Here is an 11,920-nt window from a genome sequence, read left to right as displayed (position 1 = left end):
AAGTCAAAGCAATTAAATACAAGGAAAGGAAACTTCAAATGCAAAAAAACATCTTGGCAAGTAATTGAGAGCTAAGGCTACCTATCCTAGACATTGACCACAAACATATGATGATTATGAAGAGTTAATCCTACTTAGTTAACCTTACATCGAAGATAAGTCAAATAGGAATAGTTAATTTCAATCCCTAAGTCCTATGTCAACACTAATGGGTCACATAGAGTCAAGGGAAACCAAATCAACTAACTACTCTAATATATCAAACAAGAATGGACATCAATGACTCAAGGATCACCAAAGTCATCATTTTCAAGCCAAGAGTTAAGAAAAACTAAGTGAAAACTAAGCCAAGCATTTTATCAAACACTTGGTGTGCATGAGAATAAAATAATATTAAATTATATTAAAATAAATTCTAAAACTACCAAAGCAAGGAAATGACAATGACAACTTAAGAAAGCAATAAATGACATGGAAACATAAATTTGCATTAATTAGAATTAAAATGACAAAAGTGTTCATAAAACATAAAAGTGACAAAATAAAGGAAATAACAAGAGAAATAAAGAAGAACAAGATGCAATAACAATAAATGACAAGGAAAAGTAAATGAAAACAAGAATTAAAAGTAGAAATTGCAAGAAATTAAACTAAAGAACCCTAATTCTAGATAGAGGGGGGAGCTTCTCTCTCTAGAAACTAAGAGAAAATATCATAAAAACTAAACCTAATTACCCCCTTCATCTTTCTTCAATTTGGCCTTAAATAGCTTCAAAAAATGAGTTGGATTGGGTTTTGGAGGCCCAAAAATCGCTGTCAGCGAGTTGCAATTAATGAGGTCACCTGCAGGGACTTGTGCGGACGCACAGATGTGTGCGTCCGCACACATGATAAATCCTGACTTGTGCGTACACACACTTAGACTTACGTCCACTATAGTAAATTGCATATCATTTTGAAGCCCCGGACGTTAGCTTTCCAATGTTGCTGGAAATGCCTCATTTGGACCTCTATGGCTCAAGTTATGACCTATTTAGTACAGAGAGGTCAGGGCTGGCAACTTTCCAAATCCTTTATTTCTTGAATTCTTCCCTTTTGCATGCTTTTTTCCTCACTTCTTCAACCCATACTTGCCTTGGAAACCTGAAAATCACTTAACAAATACATCAAGGCACCAAATGGGATTAAAGTGAATAAAATTGACTAAATTAAGCTCAAAAGAGCACGTTTTGACTTTCAAGCACAATTTAGGAAGAAATCTCAAAAGCATACTATTTAGGTAAATAAATGTGGGTTTATGTGATGGAATCCACTCAAATCAAACCAAAATATATCATAAAATATGGATTCATCACTCCCTCCCCCAATAAAGTGGGGTTTAGTGGATCATAGCTCTGGGAATGGAAAACGAAAATGTAAAGTGCATTGAAAGTAAAATGAGTACAGAGAAAATTAAATTGTGAGTGTTTACAATCCTGGATCCCCCAGGTTTCAATCCTCTTTTTAGTTCAAAGCTACTCCTATATATACTACTTCTCTGCTCCTCAGTTAAGTCTACAAGTATCTGAATGTGGGCCCTTGGCCTTAGTTAACAAACTCATTGGACTTTGCTCAGCTTGCTGGAAGAGTTTAAGTTAGGCAGTAGTCACGTTAGTCAAGCCGTTAGTGTGAGTAACGTCATGTGTAAAGTCTTGGCTCGAAGACGTTAGTGACACCAACGTGGTCACTAACGTCCCCAATCTCCCTTGAATGACGTTACTGATGCGCATAAACTAGTTATGCTACGATTTAGGAAATTGCACGATCGGCAAAATTCCTTCCGGCAAGTGCACCGGTTATCGTCAAGTAAAAACTCACAATAGAGTGAGGTCGAATCCCACAAGGATTGGTTGAGTGAGCAATTCGGATTAGAAGTGTGTTCTAGTTGAGCGGAATCAAGATTGAGATGAGAATTGCGGAATGTAAAATTGGCGGGAAAAGTAAATGACAAGAAATTGAAATGGCGGAATCTTAAATTGCATGAATTAAAGAGCAGAAACTAAATTGCTGAAATTAAAAGGGAATGGGGGTGATTGCATGAATTGAGTTGCAGAATGTAAAGAGAAGATGTAAATCAGAATTGGGGGATTCATTGGGTTATAGGAGATATTGAGATCTCCGAATCAAAACATGTTTATCTCTTCCTCAAGCAATGCGTTCATTGAATTTTGCTTGGCAATCTTATATGATTGGATCCCAATCCCTTGGCTCACCAATTCTCTCTAAAAATGAACAAATTCCCAATCCCTTGGTTTAAATGTTCATAAGAAGAGATGATGCTCGATCACTGATTATACCACACAGCTTCATGAACCACAATTTGGTAGGATTACATGTCACAATATCCATCCAAACCCCAATCCAATTCACTGTGAGAAAGCTTCTCTAGCATGAATCCTCCATTCCTTTCCCAAGGTTCCGAAGGATTCCAATTATGGGTAGTTTCTTTCCCAAGACAACTACCCAATGGAATTAGATCGAGAAGCTTTCTAACAAAATTCAAGAGAAAAGATTGAAGAAGAAGATAAACTATTATTGATTCATTGAATTACAATAGAGCTCCCTAACCCAATGAAAGGGGGTTTAGTGAGTCATAGCTCTGAATTCAATTACAAAGATATGAAAAATAGCTAAAAGTGAAGGTAAAAGTTTTTCCTAACTTAAATTCTATCCTATTTATACACTTTCTATATTGAGCTTCTGTTGTGTTTCTTGGGCTTTGAGGCCTCTCCCTGCTTTCCTTTTGCCTTGGGTTTATGATCCATAATCTTGATGAGGCTGTTGATCCAAATTCTGTAACATTCATTGAGCCAACTTAGTGATAATCAAATAATGACACATGACTCAATAAATTGAGATTTCAAACTCATCAATCCTTCAGGCCCAATCCCATAAACCATGATATTCAATTGGGTTTCATACCAGAGTAAGTTTAAGTTAATGTTTGTGCTCAAAGACTAACTTAAACCGCACTATTTTTGGCCCAGAAACCTTTTCCAAGAGTGGCGTTTAAGTTGCAGTTTAAGCTTAAACTGCAGCTTAAACGCCAGACACTTCCAGTGAGGCCTTTTTTAGAAGCACGTTTAAGCTTCAGTTTAAGGTTAAACTGAAGCTTAAACGTGGAAATGGAAGAAGGCAGCCCTGGAGAGTCATGTAGTCGAACACGTTTAAGCTTCAGTTTAAGGTTAAACTGAAGCTTAAACGTGGAGATAGGAAGGGCAGCCCTGGAGGTCGAACACGTTTAACCTCCAGTTTAAGGTTAAACTGGAGGTTAAACGTGGAAATGGAAGGAGGCATCTTGGAGGTCGAACACGTTTAACCTCCAGTTTAAGGTTAAACTGGAGGTTAAACGTGGAAGCTTAGAAGGGTAGCCCTGGAGGTGTCGAACACGTTTAAGCTCCAGTTTAAGGTTAAACTGGAGCTTAAACGTGGAAATGGAGAAAGCAACCCTGGAGGAGAAAACTTGGTCGAACACGTTTAAGCTCCAGTTTAAGGTCAAACTGGAGCTTAAACGTGAAATGGCTCCCTGGTGCACTTCCCATTTCTGGCGTTTAACCTCCAGTTTAAGGTTAAACTGGAGGTTAAACGTGGAACTCCTTCCTGAGTGGCATTCTCATTCTGGCGTTTAACCTCCAGTTTAAGGTTAAACTGGAGGTTAAACGTGGAATGCTTCTTTGGTGAGACTTTCATTCTGGCGTTTAACCTCCAGTTTAAGGTTAAACTGGAGGTTAAACTTCAATTCCAGCATTTCTTAGCCTTCATGATTCTGGCGTTTAAGCTCCAGTTTAGGCTTAAACTGGAACTTAAACTCCACATGTGATATTCAAGCTTCCTTTTTTGATTTTGTTGCTTCCTTGCTTAGCCTCTTCTTCCCTGAAATCATCCAAACAAATGCATCAAAGTCTTGCAAAATTTCATGAGAAATCTTCCATTCATAGCATTCAAGTAATATAACTAAAACTCATGGAATTTGCATCAAAATCATATTGTTTGGATGGTTCATTGCTTTGTTATTCTTTTAACCATTCTTGGTTACTTTAAGCTCAAGAAAATGCATAAAACCACTAAAACTAACAGAAAAATACTAGTGAAACTAGCCTAAGATGCCTTGGCATCACAACACCAAACTTAATACTTGCTTGTCCCTAAGCAAGTCCTGAGTTATTTAAGAAGAAAGTATGAAACAGAAAGCAATTACATTGGCTATATTAGCAAGCATTTGAAGTTCCTCAGAAGGGTTTTATGCAGAAAGTTGCAGCATCACTTTTTTCATTCTTATCAGGTAAGATTATCACTTTTTCATTGCATCCATCAAACACTGCTATGGCCTCTTGTTATTCTTATGTCCTTGGCACTTTTCTCTTCTTTGTTTTTCTTTTCTTTTTCTTAGAGCTTCTTTGCTCCTTGTTTGCTTAGTGTCATGTGTTGCACAAGCCTTTGGCATTTTCTTTTTCTTATCAGTGCACTACACATATCCACTTTAGGCATTTTAGTTCACATTTCTTCTTGAGACATTGATGTCCAGCACCTCTTTGTGTGACTAAATGTTTTGTATTTAGGTTACTCTTGATAATGGACTTTTGGTTGATAATCCCGGGTTAGTTAACCCAAGTTACCAAGTGTTGAAACACTCCTCAGAACCTATTCATCCAAGCATATCCTTAATACATAAACACCACAGGCATTTGTCTCAGAAGTTCAAACCATTGGTACCTAGCTTATTTTCTCAATTTTTTTGCTTTTTGGTTGCCCTTTTTCAGTGGCTTTTTCTTCTTCTTTTTCTTTCTTTTTCATGGCCAAAGACATTTATTCATCAAGATCCATAGACAGTTTTCAATTTCTACACAAAGAATGATAATTCTACACTCTAATTCCAGTGATCTGACTAAACAATCAAGCATGCATACCACCACTTAATTCTACTTGATTTGTCACTAATTTAGCCAAGTTACTTTTGTTCAAACTTTTCTTTTATTTTTGGAAACAGAACAAGCATGGCAAGCACTTGTTTAAGAAGGTGAAGTTATATCCAAACATCTAGGTGCTCACTTTATTCAAAGCAATAAACAGACAAATATACTAAAAACTTCACATTCCAGAAAGATTTAACATTTACAGTTTAAACCAGAACAAGTATGCTTTTGTTTGCCCTTTTTAAAGAATTATCAAGGAACAATACCACCTTGTGAAATTCCTTGTTTTCTCTTTGTTGCCAGGAAACACCTTGATTTCTTCTTCTTCTCCTAATTGTTGCTTAATGTTTTAAGATCCTTGTTTCCTTTCCTGCAAAGAGTGATGAAGTTGCTTGCTTCTCAAGCACTTGAGTGGTTAGCTCAACTCTGTGTGGGTAAGTATCTGAGTTTTAAGTTGGTGTGTGAACACCAAACTTAGTCTCCCACTTACTTCTCTGTTCTTTGAATCCTTGAGTTCTCTTTGGAATGAAGTTGCTACTAAGGGTTTTAAGCATTTCTGTGACTGCTTAGAATAGTTGTTCCTTTCTTATAATTCAAAGGTTGTTGTGTTCAAGTGATCTTTATGGTGGAACACCAAACTTAGAGTCACACATTCCCCTTTGAATTATTGATCCACGACTTCATTGTTTGGCGTGAAACACCAAACTTAATTCTTTGCAATGCACAGAAATTACCTCACCCTTTTTATTGAAACACATAAAAGAACAGCAAAAGGGTATTACCTCAGGTTGGGTTGCCTCCCAACAAGCACTTCTTTAACGTCATTAGCTTGACGGTCAGCTTCCTCAGTTGAGGTGATATTTAACCTTGTCCTTCTCCTCCACATCTCCCAAGTAATGTTTGAGTCTTTGACCGTTCACAATGAAGGTTCGTTGTGACTTTTCTTCCATGATTTCTACTTGTCCATATTTGGAGACCTTGGTGACAAGGAATGGTCCAGACCACCTTGATTTTAGCTTCCCTGGAAATAGCTTTAGCCTAGAATTGTAGAGCAATACTTTTTGTCCTTCTTCAAATTTCCTTGGGGCTATGTTGCTGTCATGCTTCTTCTTTGCTCTTTCCTTGTAAATTTTGGCATTCTCATAAGCTTCAGCTCTGAACTCTTCCAACTCTTGAATTTGCAACATCCTTCTTTCTCCAGCAGTTTTGCTGTCCAAGTTCAAAAGTTTCAAGGCCCAGTATGCCTTGTGCTCCAACTCCAGTGGCAGATGGCAAGCTTTTCCGTATACTAGTTGGTAAGGAGACATTCCAATTGGTGTTTTGAAAGCTGTCCTATATGCCCAAAGAGCATCATCTAGCTTAATCGACCAGTCCTTCCTTGAAGTTCCCACAGTCTTTTCCAGGATCCTTTTGAGTTCTCTGTTAGATATTTCGGCTTGCCCACTTGTTTGTGGATGGTATGGTGTGGCTACCTTGTGTTTGACTCCATATTTTAGAAGCAATGCCTCTAATGGTTTGTTGCAGAAATGGCTTCCTCCATCACTGATGATTGCTCTTGGAACCCCAAAACGGCAAAAAATGTGTTTTCTGAGGAAGTTCATGACTACCTTATTATCATTGGTTGGAGTTGCTATTGCTTCAACCCATTTGGAGACATAGTCTACTGCCACAAGAATGTAATTATTTGAGTATGAGGAGGGAAAGGGTCCCATGAAATCTATCCCCCATACATCAAACAATTCAAGTTCCAGAATGAATTGTTGTGGCATTTCATTTTTTCTTGGCAGGTTCCCCGCTTTCTGGCATTCATGGCAGTACTTCACTAGTTCCTTTGCGTCTTTGAAGATAGTGGGCCAATAAAAACCACACTGCAACACTTTAGCTGCTGTTCTTTCTCTTGCAAAATGTCCTCCATAAGTGGAGCCATGGCAGTCCCATAAGACTTCCCTTCCTTCTTCCTCTGATATGCATCTTCTGAGTATGCCATCGGAACATTTTTTGAACAAGTATGGTTCGTCCCAAATGAAGTATTTGGCATCATTTACCAATTTCTTCCTTTGATGCTTGTTAAATTCCAATGGTAAACTCCCAGTGGCCTTGAAGTTTGCTATGTCTGCAAACCAGGGTGCTTTGTGAATTACCATGAGTTGTTCATCAGGGAAGCACTCATTTATATGTGTGCTTTGTGCGCTTCCTTCTTCACATGGTATCCTTGATAAATGGTCTGCCACCTTGTTCTCTACACCCTTCTTGTCTTTAATTTCAATGTCAAATTCCTGCAACAAAAGAACCCATCTAATGAGTCTTGGTTTGGATTCTTGTTTAGCAAGTAAGTATTTTAAAGCTGAATGATCAGTGAAGACAATGACTTTAGATCCAATGAGATAGGATCTAAATTTGTCAAATGCAAAGACTATTGCCAAGAGTTCTTTTTCAGTGGTTGTGTAATTCCTTTGGTTAGCATTCAAGACTTTACTGGCATAATAAATCACATGTACCAAATTGTCTTTCCTTTGTCCTAACACTGCCCCAATAGCAAGGTCTGATGCATCACACATCAGTTCAAAAGGTAAGTTCCAATCAGGTGGGGCAATGATAGGTGCAGAGGAAAGTTTTTGCTTCAAAAGTTCATAGGCTAGCATGCAATTTTTATCAAATACAAAGGGTGTATCAGAGACAAGCAAGTTACTCAAAGGTTTGGCTATTTTAGAAAAGTCTCTAATAAACCTTCTGTAAAATCCGGCGTGTCCCAAAAAACTCCTAACTGCCTTGACATTACTTGGTGGAGGTAGTTTTTCAATGATTTCCACCTTAGCTCTGTCCACCTCCATGCCTCTATTAGAGATTTTGTGGCCAAGGACTATTCCTTCTGTGACCATGAAATGGCACTTTTCCCAGTTTAATACTAGGTTAGTCTCTTGGCACCTCTTAAGCACCAAGGCAAGGTGGTGTAGGCAGCTAGGAAAAGAATCTCCAAACACAGAAAAATCATCCATGAAGACCTCAATAAATTTTTCAATCATGTCCGAAAAGATGGACAGCATGCATCTTTGGAAAGTGGCAGGTGCATTGCACAATCCAAAGGGCATGCGTCTATAAGCAAAAACTCCATATGGACAAACAAATGATGTTTTCTCTTGATCTCTAGGATCAACTACTATTTGGTTGTAGCCTGAATAGCCATCCAAAAAGCAATAGTAAGCATGTCTGGCAAGCCTTTCAAGCATCTGATCCATGAATGGGAGTGGGAAATGATCCTTTCTGGTGGCTTCATTGAGCTTCCTGTAGTCTATGCACATCCTCCACCCAGTGACGGTTCTTGTGGGTATGAGTTCGTTCTTCTCATTTGGCACCACAGTTATGCCACCTTTCTTGGGAACTACATGGATGGGACTAACCCATGGGCTATCAGAAATGGGGTAGATTACCCCTGCCTGCCATAACTTCATGACTTCCTTTTGTACCACTTCTTTCATGACGGGGTTCAATCTTCTCTGAGCTTGAATGGAAGGTCTAGCCTCCTCTTCTAGCAAGATTTTATGCATGCATATGGATGAACTTATCCCCTTCAAATCGGCTAGGGTCCATCCAATGGCATCTTGGTGAGTTTGTAGCACCTTGATCAATTCTTCTTCCTGTTCTTGGCTCAGGGCTGAGTTAATGATAACAGGGTGACTCTCATCACTACCCAAGTATGCATACTTGAGATTAGGGGGCAATGCTTTGAGCTTAGGTTTTGGTGCTTCCTTCTCTTCTTTCACTCTCTCTGGCATGTTTGGCATGGTTGTTTCAGCAGCCTTGATGTCACTAACTTCAATATCCTTGGTGAACTCCTCCTCTGCCACTTCCTTTATTGTTTCCTCAAAGGTTTCTTGTACTGCAATGTCCACTACATCAACCCTCATGCATTCCCTTAGTGATTCTGATGGATAGCTCATTGCCTTGAATACGTTAAACACCAATTTCTCCTCATGTAGTCTAAGAGTGAGTTCACCCTTTTGTACATCTATGATGGCTCCAGCAGTAGCTAGGAAGGGTCTTCCCAGAATTATTGAAGCTTTGGCTTCTTCCTCCATATCTAATACCACAAAATCAGCAGGAAATATAAAATCTCCCACTTTCACCAACAAATCCTCAACTATCCCATGAGGGAATTTAAAAGTTCGATCTGCCAATTGGAGGGCCATTCTTGTTGGTTTGGCTTCCTCAATCTTCATTCTTCTCATCATTGTTAGAGACATCAAATTGATGCTGGCCCCTAAGTCACACAAGGCCTTCTCCACCATGACTTCTCCTATGATGCAGGGGATTTGGAAACTGCCTGGGTCCTTCAATTTCTGAGGCAATTTGTGCTGAATGATGGCACTGCATTCTTCAGTTAACAACACAGTTTCCTCATTTCTCCAGCTTCTCTTCTTGGTCATTAATTCTTTTAAGAATTTTGCATAGAGTGGCATTTGCTCTATTGCCTCAGCAAACGGAATGTTGATTTGGAGCTTCTTGAAAATCTCCAAGAACCTGGAGAATTGACCATCCTTTTCACTTTTCATCAAACGTTGAGGATTTGGTGCTTTAGGTGTATAAGGCTTCAGGACCTCTTTTTCTTTTTCTTTTGTTGTGGACTGTGTAAAAGATTGTCCTTGTTCCTTGTCTCTCACATGTTCCCTTGCTTCATCCTCTATGGTTTCCTTTGAGATCTCCTTTAGATTCTTTCCACTTCTGAGGGTTATGGCCTTACATTCTTCCCTTGCAATGGCCTTGGCAGCATGAGAAACGCTTGTCCCAGGGTTTTGCTTAGACAAATACAAAATTTGATTTTCTAGCTTCTGGATGGCAGCTCCTTGGTTTTGCAGGTTAGAATTTACTTCTTCCTTAAAAGCTTTCAATTCGGTTATGTCTTGACTCATGGTTGCAAGCATTCCTTCTATCCGGTTTAATTGATCTTGAAATTGTTGGTTCGGATTAGGTTGGGTAGGTTGATTATTTTGGCCATGATATGATGGTTGGGAGTAAGTGTTTTGTGTGGCTTGGTATGATCTTTGGTTGGAGTTTTGGTATGTGGAATTGTTATGTTGGTTGTGGTTGTAAGGTTTGTGGTTTTGTGGTTGGATTTGTTGGTTCCCCCACCCAAAGTTTGGGTGATTTTTCCATCCTGGGTTGTAAGTGTTGGAATGTGGATCATATGATTGCCTTTGTTGGTTTCCCACATAGTTGGCCTCTTCCCAATCACCTCCTTCAATGCTTACTTCCTCTTAATCTTGTGTGTGTATTGCAGCCACTTGCTTTGTTTCTAATTGCCTGGTAAGCTCTGCTAGTTGCTTGGCAAACACCTTGTTTTGGGCTAGAATTGTATCAACATGGTTCAGCTCCATGACTCCCTTAGTGTTGTGCCTTTCTGATGCATAGTAGTACTCATTCTCAGCCATTGTCTCAATCACTTCAATGGCCTCTTCCACAGTCTTTTTCCTGTTCAATGAACCTCCTGATGAATGGTCTACAGCCTTCCTTGATTCATAAGAGAGTCCATCATAGAAAATATGCAATTGCACCCAATCATGGAACATGTCTGGTGGGCATTTCCTTGTCAAGTCCTTGAATCTCTCCCATGCCTCGTAGAGAGTTTCACCATCTTGTTGTCTAAAAGTCTGAACCTCAGATCGAAGACTATTGACCTTTTGTGGGGGGTAGAAACGTGCCAGAAACTTGCTTTCCACCTCATCCCATGTTGTTAGACTCCCTCTTAGGAATGATTCCAGCCACTTAGCTGCCTTGTCCCTAAGTGAAAATGGGAACAAAAGCAGTTTATATGCATCTTCCTGGACTCCATTGGACTTCACAGTGTCACAAATTCTCAGGAATTTTGTGAGATGTTGGTTTGGGTCTTCATTAGCACTTCCACCAAATGAACAATGATTCTCCACAAGTGATATTAGCTGTGGTTTGAGTTCAAAATTGTTGGCCTGAATGGGTGGTTTCTGGATGCTGCTACCACAATTCCCAGAGGTTGGGTTTATGTATGAACTAAGAACCCTCCTCTCAGGAATGGCATTGTTTCCATCAGCTCTCTCATGGTTGTGAACTTCTCTATCCATGTTGAGATCTAAAGCTTCCTCAAAATTGTCCTCAGATTCTCCTTCAGATTCCTCTTCTCCCACTACTCTCTTCCCTCTTGCTTCCCTTCTCAGTCTATGAAGGGTCCTCTCTGGTTCGGTATATGGAGGAGTTGATGTCTCTCCTCTCCTACCTGTCATACAAGAACACAGCACAGGCACAAACAAGTGAAATACTCTTGGTTAATGGAAGAGTATGGTTAGAGCAATTGAGGAATTAATTCAAACAGTTAGTGAGTCAGTGAGTTAGTTGCTTGAATTTAAAGGCATAAAGAAAGAAAGCATGTAACCGAGTGCAGAAATTAAAATTCAACAAGTAACTTGAACAGAATTAACAAAGCAAGAGAAATTGCTCAATCTAGTTAGCTTCCAATTGGAGAATTGTCAATCGAAAACCAATCCCCGGCAACGGCGCCATAAACTTGATGCGCATAAACTAGTTATGCTACGATTTAGGAAATTGCACGATCGGCAAAATTCCTTCCGGCAAGTGCACCGGTATCGTCAAGTAAAAACTCACAATAGAGTGAGGTCGAATCCCACAAGGATTGGTTGAGTGAGCAATTCGGATTAGAAGTGTGTTCTAGTGAGCGGAATCAAGATTGAGATGAGAATTGCGGAATGTAAAATTGGAGGAAAAGTAAATGACAAGAAATTGAAATGGCGGAATCTTAAATTGCATGAATTAAAGAGCAGAAACTAAATTGCTGAAATTAAAAGGGAATGGGGGTGATTGCATGAATTGAGTTGCAGAATGTAAAGAGAAGATGTAAATCAGAATTGGGGGATTCATTGGGTTATAGGAGATATTGAGATCTCCGAATCAAAACATGTTTATCTCTTCCTCAAGCAATGCGT

At 39.3% G+C, this 11,920-nt stretch overlaps 1 non-coding gene across 1 annotated transcript; it reads left to right on the top strand.

Annotated features, from left to right (window-relative positions):
- The first annotated feature begins 10,514 nt into the window (after nt 1–10,514).
- On the top strand, nt 10,515–10,618 carry LOC112760396 (small nucleolar RNA R71). Its single transcript, XR_003180838.1, has one exon. It is a non-coding gene; the product is annotated as a small nucleolar RNA R71 (small nucleolar RNA).
- Nucleotides 10,619–11,920: the final 1,302 nt, after the last annotated feature.

This window comes from Arachis hypogaea, chromosome 16 (assembly GCF_003086295.3).
Source record: "Arachis hypogaea cultivar Tifrunner chromosome 16, arahy.Tifrunner.gnm2.J5K5, whole genome shotgun sequence".
Classification (NCBI taxonomy): Eukaryota; Viridiplantae; Streptophyta; class Magnoliopsida; order Fabales; family Fabaceae; genus Arachis; species Arachis hypogaea.
The sequence above is the reverse complement of the archived record's forward strand: the minus strand, read 5'-3'. Positions and strand labels throughout refer to the sequence as shown.